The sequence below is a fragment of the Sapajus apella genome, unplaced genomic scaffold (genome assembly GCF_009761245.1).
Source record: "Sapajus apella isolate SASKATOON/1434 unplaced genomic scaffold, GSC_monkey_1.0 scaffold3, whole genome shotgun sequence".
In the NCBI taxonomy this organism is placed as follows: Eukaryota; Metazoa; Chordata; class Mammalia; order Primates; family Cebidae; genus Sapajus; species Sapajus apella.
In genome coordinates this window covers 20,010,950-20,036,889 of record NW_022436943.1, presented here as the reverse complement: position 1 = coordinate 20,036,889, position 25,940 = coordinate 20,010,950, and the positions used below count along the sequence as shown (strand labels likewise).

General features: G+C 35.9%; 1 long non-coding RNA gene across 1 annotated transcript in view; it reads right to left on the bottom strand.

The window, feature by feature from the left end:
- The window catches only part of LOC116531784, a 62,022-nt gene that overhangs the window by 5,609 nt on the left and 30,473 nt on the right, over window positions 1-25,940 (bottom strand). The window lies entirely within an intron of this gene.

Genomic DNA, 25,940 nt, shown 5'->3' with positions numbered 1-25,940 from the left:
CAACTCACATTAAATATTTATTTTGATTGACGACTTCGATCACTCTACTATAAATCCCTGACTTGCTCATGGCCATATTTCTTTGGTCTATGACCTCATGAGATCATAGAAACAAAATAACTGCCAAGGGTAGCCATCATTGTTTGAATAGTCTTTTCGACCTCTGGTAAGTCATGCTACACGGACTTGTCTCTAAAGGGTATGTGAGGTAATTTTCTGTAATTTTAGTGTTTTTTCCTTTCCCACTACAGCTGGTATTTCCAATCTCAGGGTTTATTTTCTTTTCAAATCACATGGGTTTATGTAGTCATTAAAATCACCAGGAAGCCGGCTTAGACACTCCCTCTTCTAACTCTGTGGAAGCAGGCTGTCTTGTGAAGTGTATGGAATCAAAGTTTTAAACCACTAATCCCCATTAAGAATCCTCTGGCAATCTTCTCATGATTAGGAATGGCCATGGAACTGGAGAAATTACATTATTACTCCCTCTACCACCCCTGTAATTTTAAACGTGTTAGATCTTTCCTGCTTTTCCTACTTTAAAAAGATAAGTTAAGCAGTTTAGTTGTGCTGCCTGTATTTCTAACCAGGAGGACAGAGGTATAAAGGCAGGAGTCTCATTAATTCAGCATAGTCCTTAGATATCACCTGTCCCTAACTCGCCAAGCCAAGAAGCAATGTTTACCTCCTTAGGAATATTTAACCCACTTCCCTCAGAAATTCTGCATACCTAATGAGGTCGAGGATGAATCAGCTTATTTCTAAAATGTCCTGAGATATCCCCAATAATGTAGTTTTATTTTATTTTATTTTATTTTATTTTATTTTATTTTATTTTATTTATTTTTTTGAGATGGAGTCTCACTCTGTCGCCCATGCTGTAGTACAGTGGCGCCATCTAGGCTCACTGCAACCTCCTCCTCCTGGGTTCAAGCGATTCTCCTGCCTCAGCCTCCTGAGTAGCTGGGACTACAGGCATCCACCACCACGCCTGGGTAATTGTTTGTTTATTTTTTAGTAGAGCGGGGGTTTTACCATATTGGCCAGGCTGGTCTTGAACTCCTGATCTCATGATCCGCCTGCCTCAGCCTCCCAAAGTGCTGAGATTACAGGTGTGAGCCACCACGCTCAACCAATTTTATTATTTAATGTAGCTTTAAACAGAATCACAGACGATAAATGGACACAACAGAATGGGAAAGTAGTAAAGGACAATGAAATGTCAACCTAGGAAGAAGTTTTAAAATGCCAGTCAGCCCAGGTGAGGAAGAGAAAATAGAATTGGGAGGAGGAATAAAATTTTTTACCTAGAAGCGAATACAGACGTCAAGTATCTATTTCTACTATCAGTTTCAGAACAATCACTAAAAATTTAAATAAAACTCTTCCCATTTTCCTACTTTTGAAAACAGAACAAATGTGCACTTACTATATGGTTGCTGTTTAATGTCTTCATTACGATATCAAGCAATGCTAAATTGCTTGAAACTAAGTAGTTTTAGAAAAGTCAAAAAGCAGGGTATAAAATCGAGAAAATCTCAGCACTCACACTTTTTTTATATTTAATGTTACCTGAAATGTCATTAACCAGCAATACCTTGACCTAACTTCTCAATTAGAAATGTCTCAAATTGCATCAACTTATTTTTTTTTTCATATTTTAAATGTCAAGTCTTTCTAATATTTCCTGACTTGGCTATACATAACATACACATAACTATGGCCCTATACACATGCCATCTTTAAATATTATGATAATGCCATCTGCCATGGTTTGAATGTGTGCCCTCCAAAATTTAGGTGTTGCCTAGGTGATGCTATTAAGAAGTGGGACTTTCAAGAGGGGATTCGATTATGAGGGCTTCTCCATCATTTGTGGTATTACAGCTCTTATAGAAGAGGCTTTGTGCAGCCTTTGGCTAAGTGACTAGCTTGCTCTTCCACACTTCTGCCATGTGAGGGCACAGAGTTCTTTCTTGCCCTTCTTTCTTCCACCATGTGAGGACCTAGCGAGAAGCAGCGAACTGCTAGCACCTAAGCCTAGATTTCTCAGCCCCCAGAACTGTGAGAAATGAATTTCTGGTCTTTATAAACAGAATATCTCAGTTATTCTGTTACAACAGCACAAAATGGAGTAGGACACCATCCCTTGTGTAAACCAAGCCATCCAAGAATATAGGGTTATCTTTAATTGGTTCAAAGCTATATGTGTATTTACTAAAGTTTCTACTTTTGCTGAGGATGTAGAGCTACAAGACAACCTAATGTCTATACTAGAACCTGAACAAACTTAATCATCTATAAGATTATAACTTTTCTTAACCCTATTAGATAGATGAGGTTGCAAGACCACAAAGGAAACCAAATTACAGAGTGACAAATGGCTCCTGCTTCAAGCCAAGGAGGAAGCTTGTTGGTCCAGACTTACCCTCCCACCTGAAACAACTAAAATTACAAAATACAAATTTTCATAAACAAAATACATGAAATATTGTTTTTTAAACATTGGACAACAGACAATGCAGGCGAGAGATCCAAGAGAGAAGGAAAACCAGCAAAGTGAGCCCTACAATTGATGCAACTACCGCCTAGAGACAGTATCCAGGTCACTGTGCGGAGAGATGACACTTGAGTAGAGGCCAGCATTCTCCCTGAGCTTGGAGTTCAGGTAGCTTGAGGTGGCTGGAGAGCCTGGGGCAGAATCCAGATAGGAGGGACCTGTCCATAGAGAGAGCTCCAGAAATCTACAGAAGGACTCTCCCAGTCTTTAGCTGAATATTAATCAGTACATTTGTATAAGAAAACCACTGAAGGCTGAGAAAGAAGCTCCTAAAAGGTTTAGAGGAACCAATCCCCAGAGCTTGTACTTTGTGTCAGGAATACCTGTGTTCCCACCAGCCAATGTGGGATACTGTGTACAGCTCTCAACAGGATACTGCCTTGATTCCATGACACAGCCAGGCTTCTATCCAGATCCATGCTAGTCAAATGTGCCATGAATCCAGGTGCACCCAGAGATATTGGCTTTTGCACACACTGCCTAGATGGGCTAGCAGAAATTCCAGGGCAACGGCATTTTTATCATTATATATGCTGGAGAGTTTAGTTTAGGTTAGTGGTGTGTGTGTGTGTGTGTGTGTGTGTGTGTGTGTGTGTACGTGCGGTGGGATAGGGAGTGATCTTGGATCATTGCAACTTCTGCCCCTCAGATTCAAGTAATCCTCCCACTTCAGCCTCCCAACTAGCTGGAACCACAGGCATGCACTATCACTCCTAACTACTCTTTGTATTTTTTTGTAGAGATTGAGTTTCACCATATTGGCCAGGCTGATCTCGAACTCCTGAACTCAAGTGATCTGCCCACCTCAGTTTCCTAAATTGCTGGGATTACAGGCATGAGCCACCATGCGCAGGCGAACTTCATCAATTTTCTACTTTTCAGAAAATAGTAGAGAAAATAGAAAAGCCATAGTGTAGAAGAAAATATATGCAAAAACCATATTTCATAAAGGCCTAGGTCCAAAATATATGAAAAATACCTTCAAAACAATAATAAATGAACAATCTAATTTTAAAAGTATACAAAGGTTTAACAGCAGTTTACCAAAAAAAGAGATAGAGATAGAAAATAAGCACACAAAAAAGATGCTATACTTAGCCATACAGAGAAGTGTCTAAGTGCCACAGCGAATACCTACAATTTGAAACATGGACAGTAGCAAGTACTGAGAAGGATGTGGAACATCTTTCAAACAAAAAGGAAGGATTCTCAAACATTGCTTGTTAGAATGCAAAATAGTGTAGCTTCTTTGTAATATAATTTGTCATTTTCTTATCAAATCAAATGTAAAATACAATGTGACTCAGAAATCCCACTGCTGTATATGTCAAGTGAAACATATGTTCGCACAAAGACGTGTACATAAATGCTTGTAGTGACTTTCCTCATAGTAGCCAAAAAGTGAAAGCAATCCAAATGTCCATCAACCATTGAGTGGGTAAGCCATTTGCGGCATATCAACGTGATAGAATGCGACTCAGCCTTAAGAAAACTACTGATGCAACAACTACATATGAATCTCCAAAACAATATGTTAAGGAAAAGAATCCAGACACAGAGGGCTATATGAGGTATGGTTCCATTTGCATGACATTCTGGAAAAGGTCAAACTATAAAAACAAAAATATCAGTGGTTCCCTGGACTGGGATTGGGAAAAGTTGATTGACTACAAAACCCACACTGAAAATCTGGGCGAGGGGTCAGTTATTGTAATATTCAAAATCAAGACTATGGTGGAGGTGACATGACTGTGTATATTGTCCAACTTGTTAACAGTAAAACTGTGTATATTGTCCAACTTGTTAACACCTAAATAAGGTGAATTTTACCATATGTTAATTATACTTCAATAAACATAACCAACAGAAACTAATATTATGGCCTCACCCGTTAGAATAGCTAAAACTAAAAAGGCAATACAAAGTGTTGACAAGGATGTGGAGTAACTGGATCTCTGGCACGTTGCTGGTAAGAATCTAGAATGGACAACCTCTTTTTTAAAAATTGGTTGGCAGTTTCCTTAAAAGTTAAAGATACACCAGCCATATTTACCCAAGATAAATAAAAATATGCCCACATGAAGACTTGTACTTAAATAATCATAGCAGCTTTATTCTTGGTAGCTGAAAACTGGAAACAAACTGGGTATCTATCAACACATGCATGGATAAAAAAAATTTAGGAAATCTATGCAATAGAATACTACCAAGCAATAAAAAGGGGTAAAAACACAGATAAAACATAACATGGAAAAGTCTAAAAAAATAATTAAGTTGAGTAAAAGAAGTCGGACATTGAGAAATACATAGTGTATTTTTTCCATCTATATAACATTCTAGAAAGTGCAAACCAATCTAGAGTGACAAAAATAGATCAGTGTTCTCCTGGGGTCAAGGTTGAAGGGAAGGATGGATTACAAAGGAGGATAGGGATCTTGTGGCCTGATGGAAACGTTCTCTATCATAATTGCAGCAATAATTTCATGGGTATATACCTCCATAAAAATTCATAGAATTGTAGGTTTTAAGTAGATTTGTTTTACATTACATTATACCTCAATAAAAATGATTTTTAAGCCTAATTGTAATAGGAGGCTTAAGTTAATGCAATTAACTCAAAGTCTCCCAAAATGTTTCTCAGCTTTGACCTTAATCAAATTTATCTTTTCCCCAGGAAGGAGAATATTACAGGATCAACTCCCAAAAAACTGACAGTCCAACAGTTACTTATATAAAAGTTTCACTAAGAAAGAGCAGTAGGTCTTTATGAAAGCAGCAGGCACTTTGCAGAGGCAGAAGAACAAAAGCAGTAGCAACATCTAGCTGCATATCCTTTACTGCACTAGCAATCTTGCAACTCTCAATGGCTCCAGCAACAACTGAAACAACTCCTGACTCCCTCAGTTTCACAGGGCTGAGCCCAGGAGGAGGTCACAGAAGCCAGCACAGTTCCACCCACTCACTCTTGATGCAGGGTAGTCTCTCAAACATCCAAACCTGCCAGCCTAGAATTGTAGTAAACTGTCATTACACTTTGGAATGGTCTAAATGTGAGAACTTGCAAAGACAGAAACTTGTCTTCTGATATACCCAGTAAATCAAGTTAATTCCTAGACATTTCCTTGGATATCACAAATTTGTCACATTTCATGTTAAAATTAACTAATTTTCATATTTTAAATGAGAGACAGAAAAAGAAAATTTCACCCAGATGTGTCCTAAAAGTTCTCTGGCTTTTTAAAAAAACTTATGAACACAATGAAGGAAACAGTAGCCACTGGGATGTACTTGAGGGTGGAGGGTGGGAGGTGGGAGAGGAGCAGAAAAGATGACTATTGGGTACTGGACTTAATACCTGGGTGAAGAAATAATATGTTCAACAAACCCCTGTGACCTGTAACCAATCTTCACATGTACCCCCAAACCTAAAATTAAAATTAAAATTAATGTTATTTTAATTCAGAGGTACAAGTGCATATGGAATACTATGCAGCCATAACAAGGAATGAGAAAATGTGTATATGTACCACATTTTTCTTTATCAGGTCTATTATTGATAGACATTTAGGTTGATTCCATGCCTTTGCTAGTGTGAATAATGCTGCAATGAACATACATGTGAATATGTCTTTTTAATAGAATGATTTCTATTCTTCTGTGTATATAACCAGTAATGGGATTGCTAGATCAAATGGTAGTTCTGTCTTTAGGTCTTTGAGGAATCACCACACTGTCTTCCACAATGGTTGAACTAATTTACACTCCCATCAATAGTGTAAAAGAATTTCTTTCCTTCTGCAACCTCATCAGCATCCGTTTTTTCTGGACTTTTTAATAATAGTCATTCTAACTGCCGTGAGATGGTATCTCATTGTGGTTTTGATTTGCATTTCTATAATGATCAGTGATACTGAGATTTTTCCATATGCGTATCAAAAAAAATTCCAACCTTTATTTTAGTTTCAGGGAGTTCCTTTGCAGGTTTGTTATGTGAGTAAATTGCATGTCACTGAGGTTTGGTATACAAATGATCCTGTCACTCAGGTAATGAGCATAGTACCCAAAAGGTAGTTTTCCAGATTTTCTCTCCCTCCCCTCCTCCCTCCCTAATAGTCCCCAGTGCCCATTGTTGCCATCTTTATGTCCATGTGTTTTCAATGTTTGTCTCCCACTTGTAAGTGAGAACATACAGTATTTGGTTTTCTGTTCCTATGTTACTTTGCTTAAGATAATGGTCTCCAGCTGCATCTGTGTTTCTGCAAATGGCATGATTTCATTATTTTTCATGGCTGCATAGCATTTCATAGTGTATATGTACCTTTCTTTATCCAGCCCACCATTGATGGGCCTCTAAGTTGATTCCATGTCTCTGCTATTGTGTATGGTGCTGTGATGAACATATGTGTGCACGTATCTTTTTGGTAGAATGGTTTATTTTTCTTTGGATATATAAGAAGAAATATATATACAAAGAATATATATTTCTCCATGACCTTGCTATAACATCTGTTAGTTTTTAACTTTCAAATAATAACCATTCAGACTGATATGAGATTATACCTCATTGAGGTTTTGATTTGCATTATGATTAGCGATGTTGAGCAATTTTTTATATATTTCTCGGCTGCATGTATATCGTCTTTTGAGAAGCATCTGTTCATGTCCTTTGCTCAATTTTAAACAAACAACCTACAGAATGGGAGAAAATATTCACAAACTACACAACTGACAAAGCTCTAATATCCAGAATCTATAAAGAACCTAAACAATTCAGCAAGCAAAAATCAAACAAATTTTAGCCTTGGACCTTATGTAGCTGCACTGCTCAGGATTAAAAAAAAAGTGCAGGAACGTGGGCATAGCACGTAGCCCAGTAAACTAGGACCCTGTATTGGTTGTCCTGAGGCTCGTCTCATGCCCTGCACAGGAGGTCCACTCTCACAGACTCTCACCATTTTCTCAATTCTTCCCCTCCTCTAAAGAGACTCAGATAAAGCACAGACCTGAATGAAACAGTTTTGATTATGTGGGGTGATTTCCTCTACAAAAACAAGACCTATATCCAAACCACTGAGGCTGAAGAAGTGAAAAGAATAAATTTGCACACTTTTCTTAGATTGTCCTAATTGATAAGACAAAATACACTATATAGCTCCAGCTCATGAGTAAGAAAGAAGAAAGGAAGGCCACCAACTCTATGGCACCAAGTATCTCATATATCCCATAAGCTGATATATTAGGGGTGTTGTTCCATTAATGCACAACATAAAGAAGAATTAAATCTATTAAGAGGATGTATTCAATATTATCATTTAATCACCAACATGTCTCTATGTTCAATTATAGTGCTATCGTTTCATTAGGCACATGCACTGAGATTTTCTAATTAAAACCCTCCCAGGTAACACAGCACTTAGTGGATTTGATTAGCATTTTTATCTTTCTTTCCCTCATTGAAAGTAAAATAACCAATCTTTGTATTTATGTCAAAACTAGTAGTCTCCTTCCTGAGCCTTTTTCACACAAACACTATTCACCACAATGTATGCAAGTTGCCTCAGGGGAGAAATCCGCCTTGCACAATTCTATTAGAGGATGCTGCAGCTTGATATTGACCATAATATGGATTCTCCTGCACCAGTATACATAGTTTAGGAATAAAGAGGTATTGGATCAGATTAACCTGGCTTCTAGCCTCAGCTTTACCACTAATTAGTGGAGCTCTGGAAAATTACTCAGCTTTTGTGCCATTTTTGCATTTATAAAATTGGGACTATTATGAGAAAAATGACCAAACATGTGAAGTGGTTAGCATAGCATTTGAAACACAATAAGTGGTAATTTTTATTGCTGTATTGCCATTTCGTTGTTGTTGTTGTTGTTGTTGTCATTGTTACCAGGAAATGGATAAGGAAAATATTTAGATATTTCAATTAAGGTAAAGGCATACCTCAGAGATATTGCAGGTTTGGTTCCAGACCACCACAGTAAAATAAATAAGGTGAGTCACACAAATTTCTTGGTTTCTCAGCATATATAAAATTTATGTTTATACTATACTGTACTCTATTAAGTGTGCAGTGGCATTATGTCTAAAAGAACAATGTATATACTTTAATTTAAAAATATTTAACTGCTAAAAAATGCCAACAGAGGGTTTTACATTGCTGTTGATGGCTGCTGACTGATCAAGATGGTGGTTGATGAGGGTTAGGGTGGCTGTGGCGATTTCTTTAAATAAGACAGCAACTGGTTTGCCACATCAGTTGACTCTTTCATGAAAGATTTCTCTGTAGCATGCAATGCTGTTTGATCGTATTTTATCCACAGTAGAACTTCTTTCAAAATTGGAGTCAGTCCCTTCAAACCCTGCCTCTGCTTTATCAACTAAGTTTAGATGCTATTCTAAATCCTTTGTTGTCATTTCAACAATGTTCACAGCATCTTCACCAGGAATAGATTCAATTTCAAGAAACCACTTTATTTGCTCAGCCATAATAAGCAATTCCTCATCTGTTCAAGTTTTATCATGAGATTTCAGCAATTCAATCACATCTTCAAGCTTCACTGTATGTTCTAGTTCTCTTGCTGTTCCTACCACATACACAATTGCTTCTTCCACTAAAGTCTTGAAGTCCTCAAAGTGATCCGTGATGGTTGGAATCAACTTTTTCCAAACTTCAATTGATTTTTTTACCTCCTCTCATGAATCAGGAATATTCTTAATGACATTTAGAATAGTGATTTCTTTCCATAAGGTTTTCAATTTACTTTGCTCAGATCCGTCAGAGGAATAACTGTCTATGACAGCTATAGTCTTACAAAATGTATTTCTTAAATAATAAGCCTTAAAAGTAAAAATTATTCCTTGACCCATGGGCTACAGAACGGATGTTATGTTAACAGGCATGAAACAATATTAACATCTTTGTATACCTCTATCAGAGCTCTTGGATGATTAGGTGCGTTGTCAATGAGCAGCAATATTTTGAAAAGAATCTCTTTTTTTTTAGCCTCAGGCCTCTGTAGTGGGCTGAAAATATTCAGTAAACCCATGCTGTAAACAGAAGTGCTGTCATCCAGACTTTCTTGTTCCATTTACAGAGCACAGGGAGAATAGATTTAGCATAGTTCTTGAGGGCCTTCTAATTTTCAGAATGGTGAAGGAGCACTGGCTTCAATTAAAGTCACCAGCTGCGGTAGCCCTTACCAAGAGACTCAACCTGCCCCTTGAATCTTTAAAGCCAGGAATTGACTTCTCCTCTTTCGCTATTGAAGTCCCAGATGCCATTTTCTTCCAATCAAAGGCTGTTTCATGTACATTGAAAATCTGTTGTTTAGGGTAGTCATCTTCGTCAATTATCTTAGATCTTCTGGATAACTTGCTGCAGTTTTTATATCAGCACTTGCTCCTTCACCTCACACTTTCATGTTATGGAGACAGCTATTTCCTTAAGCCTCATGAACCAACCTCTACTAGCTTCCAAATTTTCTTCTGCAACTTCCTTATCTCTCTATTGGACTTCATAGAATTGAACAGAGTTAGGGCCTTGTTCTGGATTAGGCCTTGGTTTAAGGGAATGTTGTGGCTGATTTGATCAGCTATTCAGACCACTAAAACTTTTTCTGTATCAGCAATAAGGCTGTTTCACTTTCCTAACATTTGTGTGTTCAATGGAGTAACATTTTTAATTTTCTTTGAGAACTTCTTTGCATTCACAACATGGATATCTGTTTAGCACAAGAGGCCTACGTTTGGTCCTATGTCAGCTTTTGACATGATGTCCTCACTAAGCTTAATCATGTCTAGCTTTTGACTGAAGTGAAAGACAAGTGACTCCTCCTTTGTATTCCATTGTAGGAATACTAACTAGACTAATTTCAACATTGTTGTGTCTCAGGAAATAAGGAGGCCTGAGGAAAAGATGAGAGATGAGGGAATGGCTGGTAAGTGGAGCAGTCAAAATACACACATTTGTCAATTAAGTTCTCTGTTTTATGGACATGGTTCATGGTATCCCCAAGACAAGTACAACAGTAACATCAAAGATCACTGATCACAGATTACCATAACTAATGTAATAATGAAAAAGTTTGAGATATTATGAGAATTACCAAAATGTGACACAGAGACATGAAGTGGGCACGTTGTTGGAAAAATGATGGCAATAAGCATGCTGTACCCAGGGATGCCACAAACCTTTAATTTTCTATAATATATATATATACATACACACACATATACATATACATATACATGGAGCACAGTAAAGTTAAGCCCAATAAAATAAGTTATGCCTGTATATATTTCCCTAGACTAATAACAATAACAGTTTAATTTGCTGAAGACCTGTAACACAAGCATCTTGTTACATAGATGGATTGTGATCCATTCATTTAATATTAAGGTTTGAGCAAGTTACTTGTGCTGGTTATCCTTGAACTGCACCACCCATTGCATTCTCTGCCCTTCCTAGCTATACTATGTGCCCTAAGGGACTGACCCACACAGCCTCCACCATCTCAGCTCTTCTACCTTCTGGTTTTCAGAGTTAAATCCAGTCAATGGAAGACACCCACAGTAATTCTGAAGGTGACAGGAGACAAGTGAGGAATGTCTTCCTTTACCACCTGCCTGCTCTGGGGCCATCACGCTGGCCCTTCCACTGCCTTAACTTTTACTGATCTCTGTTAGCAACCCTATTTCCTCCCTTTGCCCTTTCAGGCCTTGGGGTAGTGTCAGCATCTTGCTTTTGCTCCTGACTAGAACTTGAACATCACTCTTCGTTTGCCCATGCACACTTTGTAAATAGTCTCTTCATTAAATTCTCATCCAAATTTCATCCAGGTATGCCTCTGTTTCCTGTCAGGAACATGAGCAGCTTGCCCCTCTGCTGAACATATTCCCCTGTAGCTAACAGATTTAATGTTCTTTTTTTTTTAATTTTATTGAGACTTTTTCACATACCAAGCATGGGACTACATGTAAAATTCAAGGAAAAATTAATAGATTGGTGTCTTTAAATGTGTGTGTGTGTGTGTGTGTGTGTACACACGCGTGCGCCACAGTCTTTCTCTTCAAAGATCTCAGTCATACTGGGGAACTAGATCTATAAACCACAAACCATAATCTAGGGCAATAAATGTGGTATGTGCATGTGCAGAGTACAATAGACACATAAAGATTTGGATTCTACTTTATTGGTAGGGGTAGAGGCCAGGCAGGAGAGGGAGTGAAGAATAATGAGGAAAATCTTTTTCAGCTCGACCTCCAATAAGAAGAGGAATTTAAGAGGCAGAATTATGAGAAAGTTGCATTTAATGCATAGAAGAGACAGTTTAAAAGTAACAATGACCTGGAGATGCGTGGCATATTTAGTGAGCAGCAAAGCGATTTGGGGCAAGTAGAACACCTTGCTAAGTTTGGAAATGCTGTGGAGTGGGTGGAGGCCATCACAAGGCATTGTGAAAGAATTTGATGCCAAAACAGATTGAATAATAATTTAGTTTTTTTTATAAAAGTATAAGAAGACCTAAGCATTTTTAGCCTGTATAGTCTTTTCCCCCTATTGATCTCCTTAGAGAAATAATAAATTATTCAGAGTTAGCAATGAAAATTTCCATCAGGTGAATCACTTAATTGGCTCTCATAAAACACAGAGCAATATCTTGTGTTTGGAAGCACTTGAAGAATTAAGATTTATTAGTGATAGCATCCTTCTAACAACCTGGCAGTAAAGATCTGGATATTCCTGTATAAGATCCAATTCATGATTACCTGGTTGCTATAATGGGCTGGATTGGAGTTTGAGTGTGTGTGGCTAGAAATTGGTCAGGTTTTGAAATAGTATGCAACCTGTGCAAAAGGCTTCACTGTGACATAACTTGATCCTAACTAAAATCTAGACTGTTAATTTTGCCAGTAATAGGAATAGGGTGACCTATTCAATGAGTAAGAGTCTAAACTACGGTAGTTGCCGTTGGCGTTAAAAATCAAAAGACATATTGAACAAACATTTCAGAGATGATTAACAAGACTTCAAGACCTGTGACTGCAGGATTAACTGCAGCTTCAGTGTGAAGCATGTATTTGAGAGCAGTTCATAGATGGTGACACAGTTCACTGGGATAGGAAATAGAGGGAAGGGAGAAGATTGAGCAGGGCTAATTAAGTTTCTTTTGAAAGAAAAAGTGTCACCTGTCTGTGTTATAATAATTGGTTTTTTAAAAATGAAATGACAATCACTTTGAGAAAAAAAAAGAAGCAATCACCTCACAGTTTAAGAAAGTAAAAGCCACACTGGAACAACACTGGGTGATTAACTGATGTTAGTGATGTCTTTTTGGTGCAAGAAATTTTTGAAGTAAATGTTTCATAATTTCATTGCTAATTCAGGCATTCTCTCTTCTTTGGGGTCCTCCCCATATCACCAAGCACAATTAGCATCTGACCACACTACACTTCAGTGGCACCATTGCAGTCTACTCATGTTTGTTACATGTCTGTTTCCCTAAACTATTCTGGCATATATCCATAGTGACCTCTGTAGTGTTTGGCACTTGGTAAGAACACTTAGTGATAAGTTTTAGGGTCATCACAAAGACTTTTGTAAAATGCCAACACTATGACACCTCTTCAGTGCTTCAGTACTCAATTCCAAAATAATAGGCGAGATACTTTTTTCCTCATAATATGAATTTTTAACCTGCTAAGATACATCCTCTCACTTATTACAAAAATGATTACATCAGACATTTAGAACAATTGAGCTTTTAAAAACAAAATTACCTGTAACACAAATGCTCAATTTGAAAATCCAATCCTTTCCTCAAATAGTTCTTTAGCAAAATTCTTTGCAGCTAAAACTGTCAGACTTTAGGAACTCCACACATTATAATTACTGTTTTCTTCTCTCAGATTGCCATCGTTAATAAATATTAGATTTGAGACTGACAACATGAACATTGGACCACAATGTATTCTAGTGAAGAGTGGTAAAGAGTGTGAGTACACACACACACACACACACACACACACACATTTGAATTCCAATAATTTCAACATAGTAACCAGGTAATCATGAATTGAATCTACAGGAATATCCAGGGCTTTACTGCCAGGTTGTTAGAAGGGGGTTATCACTAATAAATCTTAATTTTTCAAGTGTTTCCAAACACAAGCTGTCTCTCTGTGTTTGATCATAGCCAGTTAAGTGATTCATATGATGGAAATTTTCATTGCTAAATCAGGATAATTTATTATTTATCTAAGAAGATCTGTAGGGGGAAAAGACTATATAGGCTAAAAATGCTTAGGTCTTCTTATCCTTTTATTTTTAAAAAGCTAAATGATTACTCACTCTGTCTTGCCATCAAATTCTTTCACAATTTTACTTTCCTATTTTTCCTTTTAAGAGAATCTAAACATCCTGTTTTTGTGGCATCTTATTAAAAGAAGTAAAATCTATTTTTAAAACATTGAATTTTGTGTTTAAAGACCTAAACGTCCATAGAAAAAAGTAAGATAGGGAAAAGGAGATGCTAGCTGACCCAGATAGATACACATGTTACAGAGCTGCTGTGAGAAAAAGGATGTGATGCTGGCATTTGGTCAGGAGGCAGCGAAGTAGAACAGAGTACAGAATCCAGAAACAGAAACCATTGTTTTAGTATTCAATAAAGGTAGTCACAAAACAAGTGGGAAAATATCAGCATTTCAATTAATGCTGTTGGAATAACTGGATAGCAATATGAAAAATAATAAAAGTTGAATCTATTCCTGACACCAAATACCAGGGAAAATTCCAAAGTAATGAGACACTTAAGTGAAAAAAAAAATGAAATTACACAAATACAAACACTTGTGAATTTCTCTATAACCTAGAAGTGAAGAAAACTCTCCTCTCATTTAAAACCTAGAAGAAATAAGGAAAATAATTATGAAATTTGACTGCATAAATGTTAACACATCTGCTAACTTCACAGGCAAAATTTTAGAAAGACAGAATCCTATTTTAAAATTTTAATAGAAAGGGATAGTTTCTAGAAAAGCCAATACAAATGATCCCCATATACTTAGAGCTCTTTTTTTCTTAAAGAGATAGTTCTCACTGTGTTGTCCAGTCTGAACTCCCAAGTACCTGGGACTACAGGTGCACACCACTGCCCCAGTTATGACTCTTAAATATATGATGCCATAATTAAGAAAATAACTCACAATAAAAGAAATACTAATTGACATTATACCAATATACTATATTTTATTTATCAATTTGACAACACATTTACCAAATAAGCTTAAGGAAGCATAGGCTCATAGGCATTACTAAAAAGAATGCAAAATGTTCGAAACCCTATTGAGGGCAATTTGGCACTATTTAGCAAAATTACATATGTATTATGTTTGTTATGTATTATGTATGTTTTATGTTTTCCCCTTCTCTAGGAATCTATCCTGAAGATAAAATGGTAAAACATGAAAGGATGTATAGATGTGGCTATTTATTGCATATTTTGTAATGACAAAAGCCAGAGACAATCTAAATGCCATAAATAATAGATGAATTAAATTAACCCTCATGTACTTATAATGGAACACTATACCACCATACAAGAAAATTTTAATAATAAATACTTTCTTGTATGTGATCTCCAAAATATTTGTTAAGTGAAAACAACAAGTTGGAGAAGCAGTATGTATATATACACCATACTACAATTTATCTAAGAAAGGAAGCATATATGTGAGCCTGGGTGTGCACATGTGCACGCAATGGGCGATTAAGCTATAATTAAAATTACCACTTGTGTGAGGTTAAAGGTAACATGTAGAGAAGACAGAGTTAGAAATTAGGGTCAGGAAATTTGCAAGACAAGCCTGAATGTTTTGTCATTCCAGAAAGCAAAGAAGTTATCAAATTATTGGAATAGCGTCCAAAGTACTCATGAACCAACTTGAAGTGGCTCCCACTGTACAAAGATGAATCATCTGGAGTACCAATAAGAATAATAACATAACTGGAATGAAATGAATCAAATATGTTACAAAATCCAGGAATTCACAATGATCAATTTTTTTAAAATTTGATCACCGTTGGAGGATGCTAGGAAACCATCTCATGATTCTGAAAACTGGTAAATAAAGGGAAAGAATCATACATATAACGTATCTTTCCAGTAAAAACTATACCTCAGTGTATTCAAAATGTTGATAAGATAAAACTCCCTGTGGAAGTATTCCAGTTAGCAAATAATGGTGTAATGAAAGCATTCAAATATTAGCACTTTGCAAAACCTTAAGTAAACTTTGGATCTGAGAAATGATCCTCGATGGCAGCTAACATCACAACAGTAGACAACTGGACATTAGGTAACTCTTGATGAAAGTTTAGAATAGCACCTATGAAGTAGTCTTGACAAAAATATAGCCTGAAAATAATTATGCCTCTTGATCTCACGAACAATATAGGAAACACACAGGGAATTGAGGAACAGGCAGTTTTTAAAATGGGACTGCAATCAGAAATATCCCAGAAATAAGAAAGTGCACAAGGCAAATTACTTAGTTTTCCCAACTAGTCAATTACAAGGATGGATGGATGGATGGATAGATAGATAGATAGATAGATAGACAGATAGATAAAAAGTAAGCTGTGAAAAAAAAATCCATCAGAGACCTACAACAAAATGCAATGTGTGCACTCTGTCTGGATCCTAATAGAAAAAATTCATCAAAATAAAATTATGAACAAACAAAATATGTATGACAAAAATATGGACTAGATATTTAATGATGTTAAGGAATTGATGGTTTGTTTTTTTCTGTTCTGTTTTGTCTTTTGTTTTATTATGGACATGGCAGTATGCTATGATCTTTAACAAGCATTCTTTTATTTTAGAGACATACGTATATATAGATGAAATGTTATGAAATCTGAGATTTGCTTCAAAACAATTCTGGAGGAAGAGATAGTAAGTAAGAAGGTACAAACAAATGCAAGTGTGGTTGCGAGCTAGCAAGTGTTGAGGCTGAATAATGGGTACGTGCAGGTACATTGTACCTTTCTTTCTACAATATGTGCTTAAAATTACCCATCAAAATGGTTTTAAAAAGACCTACAAATCCTGCATACACTATTTCTGACTATTTAAATACTAAGCAAGTCACCTATACATTTTGAGCCCCCACTTTCTTATATGTAAAAATAGTGTAATATTAACAACTTTATTTATTGGTTTGCTGCTTTTACTTTTGGGCCTTGATAATGGTTAATTGAAAAGAGGAGAAGATTTGGAATCAGAAGATAACCTCTTTGAAATATCTGTTATTATTTTGCGGCATTAGGTAAGTACTCAACTTCTCTGAGCCTTTCCTTTCAGGTAAATTGGGGATGATAACAGCATCATAACATTGTTATGAGAACCACGTAAAGTTGGCACTGTATAAATAACACTCTCTCTATTCAATTAAAAGCATTTGGATTCCAAATTGGAAATACTCTCCTGATAGATTTATTTTCATTATTATTGTACTAACAGTCTTCCTTAAACTATTATGTAAACACTTTTTTATGACCAGACTCCAGATCCCCCCAAAAAGAGATCATTTGTATCCTCACCTCATGGAAAGTTATTGCACATAGGTGGAGGTCGATCAATTTTGATGAATTAAATTCCTTAAATAAATTGGATGCTGCCTTTAGTTTAATCTCCTGAGACCACTGACACTGAATTGTTGCCATCATTTTTCAATGTGTAAGTAATCCCTTAAAATCTCAGATTGTTTCCTGAACAAACCATAACATGGCAGGTAAAAAGCAGAGCAGTATTTGTAGCCCAGGTTTAAAGACACAATTAATTGGGTGATTTATTGACATGTGATAAGCTATATGATAACTGTTAGCTCCAGGCTTGCAGGCTCCAACATGCAATCACAAACGCACCACAGACTCCTCAGTAAAAAAATAAATCAGGTTAATAATGGTCAGGAGAAATGAGTGGAGTCTCCAAAACAGAATGGACTCCAGAAGACCCTAGTTGAGGCAATAAACAAACCAACCCCAAATGTCGTTAAAAATATTCCCACCTGAGAGGAAAACTCAATTCCAGTATTCTGACAACATGATGACAGCATGGTTTTTACTTCTGAGAATTGTAATGCCCTTTTCTCATAAAACTAGAGAAAGCCAAAAGCAGTTCAATTAAAGTGTCCGAATGTGTTCATCTGTTATCTATAGCTCAGTGGGACAGCTCAGCTGGGGTCTATAGAGTTTAGCTGTGTTCTTCTACCAGAATATTCCCCAAAGCTTCTCTGAAGCTATTAACTGTACAGGTCACTGTAGTAAAACTCACTCCTCAGTGTCTCTCTTGACATTAGCAAGCAAACACTAGAGTGCAGTGCAGAGTAAAGGGAGATTTCCTCTCTAATTAAAAAGAAATTCATGATCTGTAATTTCAAAGTCCGTCAAGCATCTTATAAAAATATATGTGTTATGTGTGAGGTTATAGAATTTATATCAAAAAAGTAAAATTAAATCAAGCTCAGTTTATACCTTCCAAAGTGAGACATTTGAAAGGAAATCATCACAACATCATTAGTTTGCCATAAGGTGATGCATTCCTATGCTGCAAAACTAGGACTGCACTCCAGCTTTTAAAGTCTCCACACAATTGTGTATGTCAAAATGTATCTGACACTACAACTCACAATTTTATCAACATCCTTAGTTTACATTAAATATTGTACATATTGTGATAAGGATATTTTATTTCATCTCCTTGGAAAGTTAATGCTTAAAAAGGGATATAAACAAATTATAATATATTCCATAAGGTTTTCTTCAGATTACATTATTACATTCTAAAGTAAGTTGAACTATCCTGAGGGTTTACATAACTAAAATTTCCTATATTTTTATGGCTTTAAATAGAAAGGAGAGTAGAGAATACATATGTGAGAGAGCAAAACATAAATCCACTGTGGTCCTGTTGTTGCTGTGTCAAGAAACCTCCCTGTGAAATTGTTTACGAAAGAATTTGAGCAAATGCCTACATCTATTTAAGAGAGGCTGCATTCACTGCAACAAAGTAGAGTTTATTTCTTTTCAGGCAAAAAAAAAAAAAGTCTGTTAAAAGTCATTATAAGATTTTTCATCCACAAAATAAGAATCATAATTCTCTCCATACACATCACAAAAGATTTTTGTGACATTAAAAAATGAGCTAGTGTATAAGGGAGGAGAAGAAGGTTTGTAAAACGCAATGGAGCATAAAAATGTAAGTGATAACCAAGAGGATGATCATTTTCTGTTTATAGCCAAAAATAGAGCGATGTCACACTCAGCATGTAACAGAGTATTTAGCACATTAAGTGTTCACCATTTTTTAACTGAACTATTAATCGATATTGGGCAGACACATTGTCAAGTATACAAAATTAAACACAAAATGAGCCTGAAGCATCTATTAGTGCCAGAATGTAATGAAGTACTCAAATACACACACACACGCACGCACGCACACACACACGCACAATGGTGAGGGTATGTTAGAAGAACACAGAAGGCAAATAAGAGAGCTCTACATAGTAAAAACTAAAACAATCTGAACATCAGAATAAATGAAATAGCATTGAATTATAACCCAAAGTGCAGAGGAAAATAAATGAGCTCACAGCAATATAAATAATTAAATAAAATAGACAAATAAATAGAAGAGCATAAACCAAACTCTTATGCAAAAGAATTCCAAACAATATACTGTATGTAGGCTCTCCACCCTCATGGAAGGGGATCACAACTCCCAGTTCCTTAAGTATGGTCTGTGATTAGTGACTCTCCTCCAAAGAGTATCGGGGGGAAGAGTAACTGTACAGTGGAGAAACCTGACAAATACTACCTGAGTCAGGTGATCAAAATCCACACCAGTGGTGATAGGCCATGCCTTTAGTGTATGTATACATTTCATATGATGTGATGAGAATGGCATTCTATCTCTTTGATCTTCCTCCCTAAAACATACAACCCCAGTCTAATTATGAGAAAAAAAATCAAATTCCAATTAAGGAACTTTATAAAAAAACCTAAACAGCACTCCTCAAAACTGTCTACATCCTCAAGCACAGGGAAAATCAGAGAAACTATCACAATCAACAGTATCCTAAGGGACAGGACAATGAAATTAAATGTGATATCCAGGATGGGATCCTAGAATAGAAAAAGAAAATTAGGTTAAAACCAAGCAAAGCTGAATTAAATATGAACTTTAGTTAGTAATAATATGTCAGTGTTCGTTCATTAATCATGACAAATGTATCATATTTATGCAAGATGTTAATAACAGGGGAAACTGGATGTGGAGTATATGGGGTCATTTTGTTCCATAAATCTCAAACGAATATTTAAGATAAATATTAAAGACTTTCCAAACATGCCTCTTTTTTCCTTGTAAGTGATGCAAGATACAGCAACTAGTCCTCCACCATGAAGGAGATATCTCAACATGCTCTTGACCATTGGATCCCCAGAAACCTCACTAAGGTAGATATTTCCTGAAATGTGGGGTTTATCTCCCATCTTCTGGTTGAAATATGTCTTACTAAGGCATAAAAGTGCTTTACTACTTCCTGCACATTCTATCCAATCCTCAAATGCCCTCAAAGTAGTGGACCACAATAGTGTTTTGTCAAATATCAAGGCAGTCATGACTTTTACAGACTTGTGACAGAGAGCAGCAGAACTGACACAAGCACAGGTACAGGAAGAAGTAATATGTATTCTGCCAGGTAAAAGCAGTTTCTGACGGTCAGAGGAGAAAGCATTGACCAGAAATTCATCATTTATTTTTATTTGAAGTGTTTTATGAGCCAATTATGTCACTTCTTATACTCTCTTATATTCAAGGTTGACCTTTCACTATACAATGCTGGCATTACTTGAATCTTAAATAGGAAACTATTGCTCTTAGTACAAATTCAGTTAAAAAAAAAAAAAGAGTTTGTCAAATTCCATCTACCTTTGTGTAATGATGAATGAAGTATGTATTAGATAAACACTCAATAATAATAGTGAAAAAGTGCACAGTTCTGTACCCATGGGCAGTGGGAGAGAAAGAGGTGTGAAGGAGAAAGCTAAGTTACTATGATGAACTTCTTTTTAGAGAAAATAATTCGAAAATGGATTCAACATCAAGGAGAATTATATAGAATCTGTTACATAAAAGTAGCTTCAGATTTTGAAAGATATGACTTCCATGTTATGTTTCTTTTGAGTTGTTTGTACTTTGTTCAAAAGACATTGATATATATGAGCTGTCCAAAGATAATCATGGTCAAAAGTCTACCACAAACAATTACAGTAGGAAAAAAAGAGACAGGTAACTAAAGATGATTAGATATTGATGCCAGTGTTGTTAAGGTCAGAGTCATACATCACTGATGGCAACATGATGGTATAATGCTTTTGGAGAGCCATTAAGCAATGCCTATCAACAGGAATAAAAATTTTCATCTCCTATGACTCATTGATCCCACTTCTGGGAATTTATCCTAAGAAATTACATTAAATGCATAAAAAGCTATAAGTACAAAGCTTTTTATTTCATAATTTTTTAGACTCACCAAAAAAAATAGCAATAAATGAAAAATTCAAGAATGGTTTTTAAAACGCTATGCAGTCATTAAAAGCAATAATTTAAAAGGCTATGTAGCATCACAGAAATATGCTGTCTTTGTGATATACCATTAAATGACAATAGAAAAATGCAAATAGAAAATGCTACTATACCAAGTAAAAATAAATAATTATAAATGTGGACAAACACTGGAAGGAAACACTATTTAAAATATATTAATTTGTAGGAATTGTGGGAATCTTCAATTAATTTTACCTTTTTAAATCTAGATATCCTTTAGTTTGGAATCAATGTTATCTGATAACAAACCCATAATCTTTAAAACATTATTGCTATTTATTTAGGTTTCTGTCACCTCTGAGGGCATTAATGAAAAATTATGCAAGAACTCAAACACACCTTCTAAGGGAGTTAACTATTTGACGAGCAAGAGATAACCTGGAACTACAAAAGTTTTCAGGAAGGTTTTCCGCTAAACAGATAATACATATGCATAGTATATCTTTTTCTCCCTTTAGACCAAGATTTGGGTAGGCTATCCAATAAATGAAAAATATTTCATTCCATAGTCCTCATTCTACTCCAGAGTTTATGAGATTTTCCAGATTTTTTCAGATTTGGCATCTTGTTCCAGATTTTAGTAATTTGCTAATATTGACTAATACTAGCATTTTTTGAGAATAGATGTTACAGAGTGGTGAATATAGAAGGGGTTTGAAGTTAAAGTCTGTGGGGCATGCTAAGACAAGGAAATATTTAATAAAAAGAAAATTAAGTATCATTTACTTACTGATGCCTACAGTGCAGTGGTTCTTGCACTGTAAGAATAGCTTCAAGTTTGGGGTTTTTTAAATACAAGTTGTATACCCAGGCTGCATAACCAAGGATTAAGCTTGAACATGTCAAGACCATAGCCCAGGAATCCACATTGTATAAAAGTTCCAAAGTGATTCTGATGCAGGGGGTCTCAAGACCATGCCTGAGAAACTTAGGTATAAAAATTAAATGGATAAGTCTGATTCTTCTTCCAAGATAGTCTTCTTCCAGTTTAAAAAGTATTAATACATATAGGGATTCTATCATATTCATTTTTGTAAAATGAAGAACATGAAAAAACAAAAACAGTTTTAAGAGAGAAAGATATCCCACCAGATGTTACAATTTGCAAAATATTCCATATTATTGACTGGTTAAACACATGTGTTAGGTGATTCTGGCATGACTAAAAGAAATACCTGGGAGACTGGGTAATTTATAAAGAAAAGAAGTTTAATTGCTTCGTAGTTCTGCTAACTCTTCAGGAAGCATAACACTACCATCTGCTTTGGGGGATGTCTCTCGAAGCTTTCAATCATGGTGGAAGGTGAAGGTGAAGTACAATCACTGTGGAAAACAATGTGGAGATTCCAGCAAAACACCTTGCCATGTATGTACCTATGCAACAACTCTGCATAATCTGCACATGTACCCCAGAACCTAAAGTACAATTAAAAAAAGAAGAACTAGAAATTGAACAACCATTTGATCCAGCAATCCCACTACTTGGTATCTACCCAGAGGAAAAGAAGTCATTATACAAAAAAGGTACTTGGACATGCATGTTTATAGCAGCACAACTTATAATTGCAAAAATATGGAAGCAGCCCAAATGCCCGTCAGTCAACAACTAGATAAAGAAATTGTTCGTACATACACACACACACACACACACACACACAATGCAGAATACTACTCGGCCATAAAAAGGTATGAAATAATGGTATTCACAGCAACCTGGATGAGATTGAAGACCATTATTCCTATGTTTTTATCATAAAGATGGTATTGTATTGTACTTAGACATATACTATCAGATCTCAAATCATTCTAATTCTCTCTCATTTTTTTTTATACTTTAAGTTCTGGGGTACATGTACAGATCGTGCAGGTTTGTTACATAGGTACACGCATGGTGTACACGATGGTGATTTGCTGCATCCATCCGCCCATCATCTACATTAGATATTTCCCCTAACGTTATCCTTCCCCAATTACCACACCCCTGCTATCCTTCCCGTAGTCCCCCCAACCCCCAACAGGCCCTAATGTGTGATGTTCCCCTCCCTGTGTCCATGTGTTCTCATTGTTCAACACCCACTTGTAAGTGAGAATATGTGGTATTTTGTTTTCTGTTCGTATGTCAGTTTGCTGAGAAAGATGGTTTCTAGCTTTATCCATGTCCATTCAAATGACATGAACTCATCTTTTTTATGGCTACATAATATTCCATGGTATATATGTGCCACATTTTCTTTATCCAGTCTATCATTGATGGGCATTTGGGTTGGTTCCAACACTTGAAATCTTGAACAGTGCCACAATAAACATATGTGTGCATGTGTCTTTATAGTAGAATGATTTATAATCATTTGGGTATATACCCAGTAATGGGATTGCCGGGTCAAGTGGTATTTCTAGTTCTAGATCCTTGAAGAACAGCCACACTGTCTTTCACAATGGTTGAGCTAATTTACACTCCCATTAACAGTGTAAAACTGTTCCTATTTCTCCACATCCTCACCAACATCTGTTGTCTCCTGATTTTTTAATGATCACCATTCTAACTGTCATGAAATGGTATTTCGATGTGGTTTCAATTTGCATTTCTCTAAAGACCAGTGATGATGAGCTTTGATTCACATGTTTATTGGCTGCATAAATGTTTTCTTTCGAAAAGTGTCTCTTCATATCCTTCGCCCACTCTTTGATGGGGTTGTTTTTTCTTATAAATTTGTTGTAAGTTCTTTGTAGATTCTGGTTATTAGCCCTTTGTCAGATGGGTGGATTGCAAAAATTTTTTCCCATTCTGTTGGTTGCCAGTTCACACTAATGATAATTTCTTTTGCTGTGCAGAAGCTCTTAAGTTTAATTAGATCCCATTTGTCTATTTTGGCTTTTGTTGCCATTGCTTTTGGTGTTTTAGTCATGAAGTCTTTACCTATGCCTATGTCCTGAATGGTATTGCCTAGTTTTTCTTCTTCTGATACAGCTGTATCAGACCCAAGGACCTGGTGGCATGGGCTCACAAATGGATCTTTTGACCTTCGGGTTTCCTGGGCAGGATTGCAAAATCACTCACTGCCTCCCTTTGCTGAGAGTAGCGGTTCCTTCAACTCTGTGCCACTCCTGCGTGGGCCATTACCCTCCACCCTGACTTTTCTTCATTCTCTGTGAGTCTAGTTGTTTGCCTAGTCAGTCCCAATGTGAGAACCTGCATATTTCATTGGAAGATGCGAATTCACTAACTCCTTTTTATTGCTCTCTGTGTGTGCTACAGACTGCAGCTCCTTCTAATCAGCCATCTTGGATTCCCTCTAGTCTTTCTACTAAAGATATGAGTGGTTTAGACATTTGCAATTCCAGTTAGTGTATTTTTTATTTTTCTGTGTACTTACTTTTACCAATAAGTTTTATGCCTTCAGATTGTTTCTCACTGCTATGTTAAAAATTCTGAACATTCTATCTCCTAATAAAAAATTTTAAAAACACAATACACATGATTCGTTTAGCATTTCCACATTGTGGTCTTCAAACTGTCTGTGCCTATCAATGTTGGAGCCATGGGAAGCCTAGTACATGAAGTCTTTAAAAAGGAAAAACAAAAAATTTCAAGAATAACTGATGACAAAAGGATTGCTAAATATGTGATGTGTTCCAGATTGCCTAAAGAGATCTATAAATATTAGGTTGCATTGACACCAAAAACTACAGAAAAACAAAAACACTGAAAATAGTTAAGAGGAGTAATATATGAACAGAAAAATGAAGAGAATGATGAACAATTGAGGCAGTAAACGAAAAGGCAGAATGCAGTCATGGGAACAATAAAAAGTTCTGCTGCTGATATAAAAAGTGATGGGGCAAAATAGACATGTCTTAAAAAAGAAAGCTATAAACTAGACTGTGACAATCTAGGGATATTCAGGAAAGAGCAAGTGACATGAACACACCTCATCATCTTCTAAGGACCTCTCGTATTTCAACTTGTATTAGTCAATATTCAACAAGAAACACTATATAAGAAACATAGCACTAGTTCTAGCAATGGAGAAAACTGTATTAAAGAGCTGTTCAAAACGTTCTGCAGAGAAATTTGGAGGAAATATTAAAAAGTTGATGTAACCTTAGAAGACAATGGAGATCTATGTGCACCTTGAAAAAACTTAAAAGAGGAAAACTTTGAAAGATTCATAAAATACTAATTCAACATTTTATATGGCACTGAGAGTCATAAAGTACATGTTGTTACATTCTTTACAGATTCTTGGTAAAATATAGTTCTTCAGCATATCCCCTATCATAAAGCTACACTAGTGAATTCATATTTTTAAAACATTATATATCTGGTTGGTCTTACTAAAAAAAAATCAGCCTATCCAACTCTGTTCCAGAAGTGCTCACTATGTGTTGCAGATCACATTTATAATGAACAGAGTATAGCATACATTTTGAGTAAAAATTATTCTGACTTTTCAATTATAATTTCCCACAATTCTGAAGTGTCAGTCAGAAAATCAAATAAGTAGATCAAGGATCAGGAAATTTAGAGAATTCAAGAAAAGTCTTTTTAAAGAATTATTTATTTTGCTGACTCTCAACAACACATTTCAAGCAACTAATCTCTGTGTTTTGGGCTTTTGTCTGTGAAATATTTGGAAAGATAAGAAACAGCATGAAAATTGTGTCATTGGCAATGCACTTTCCATCTATA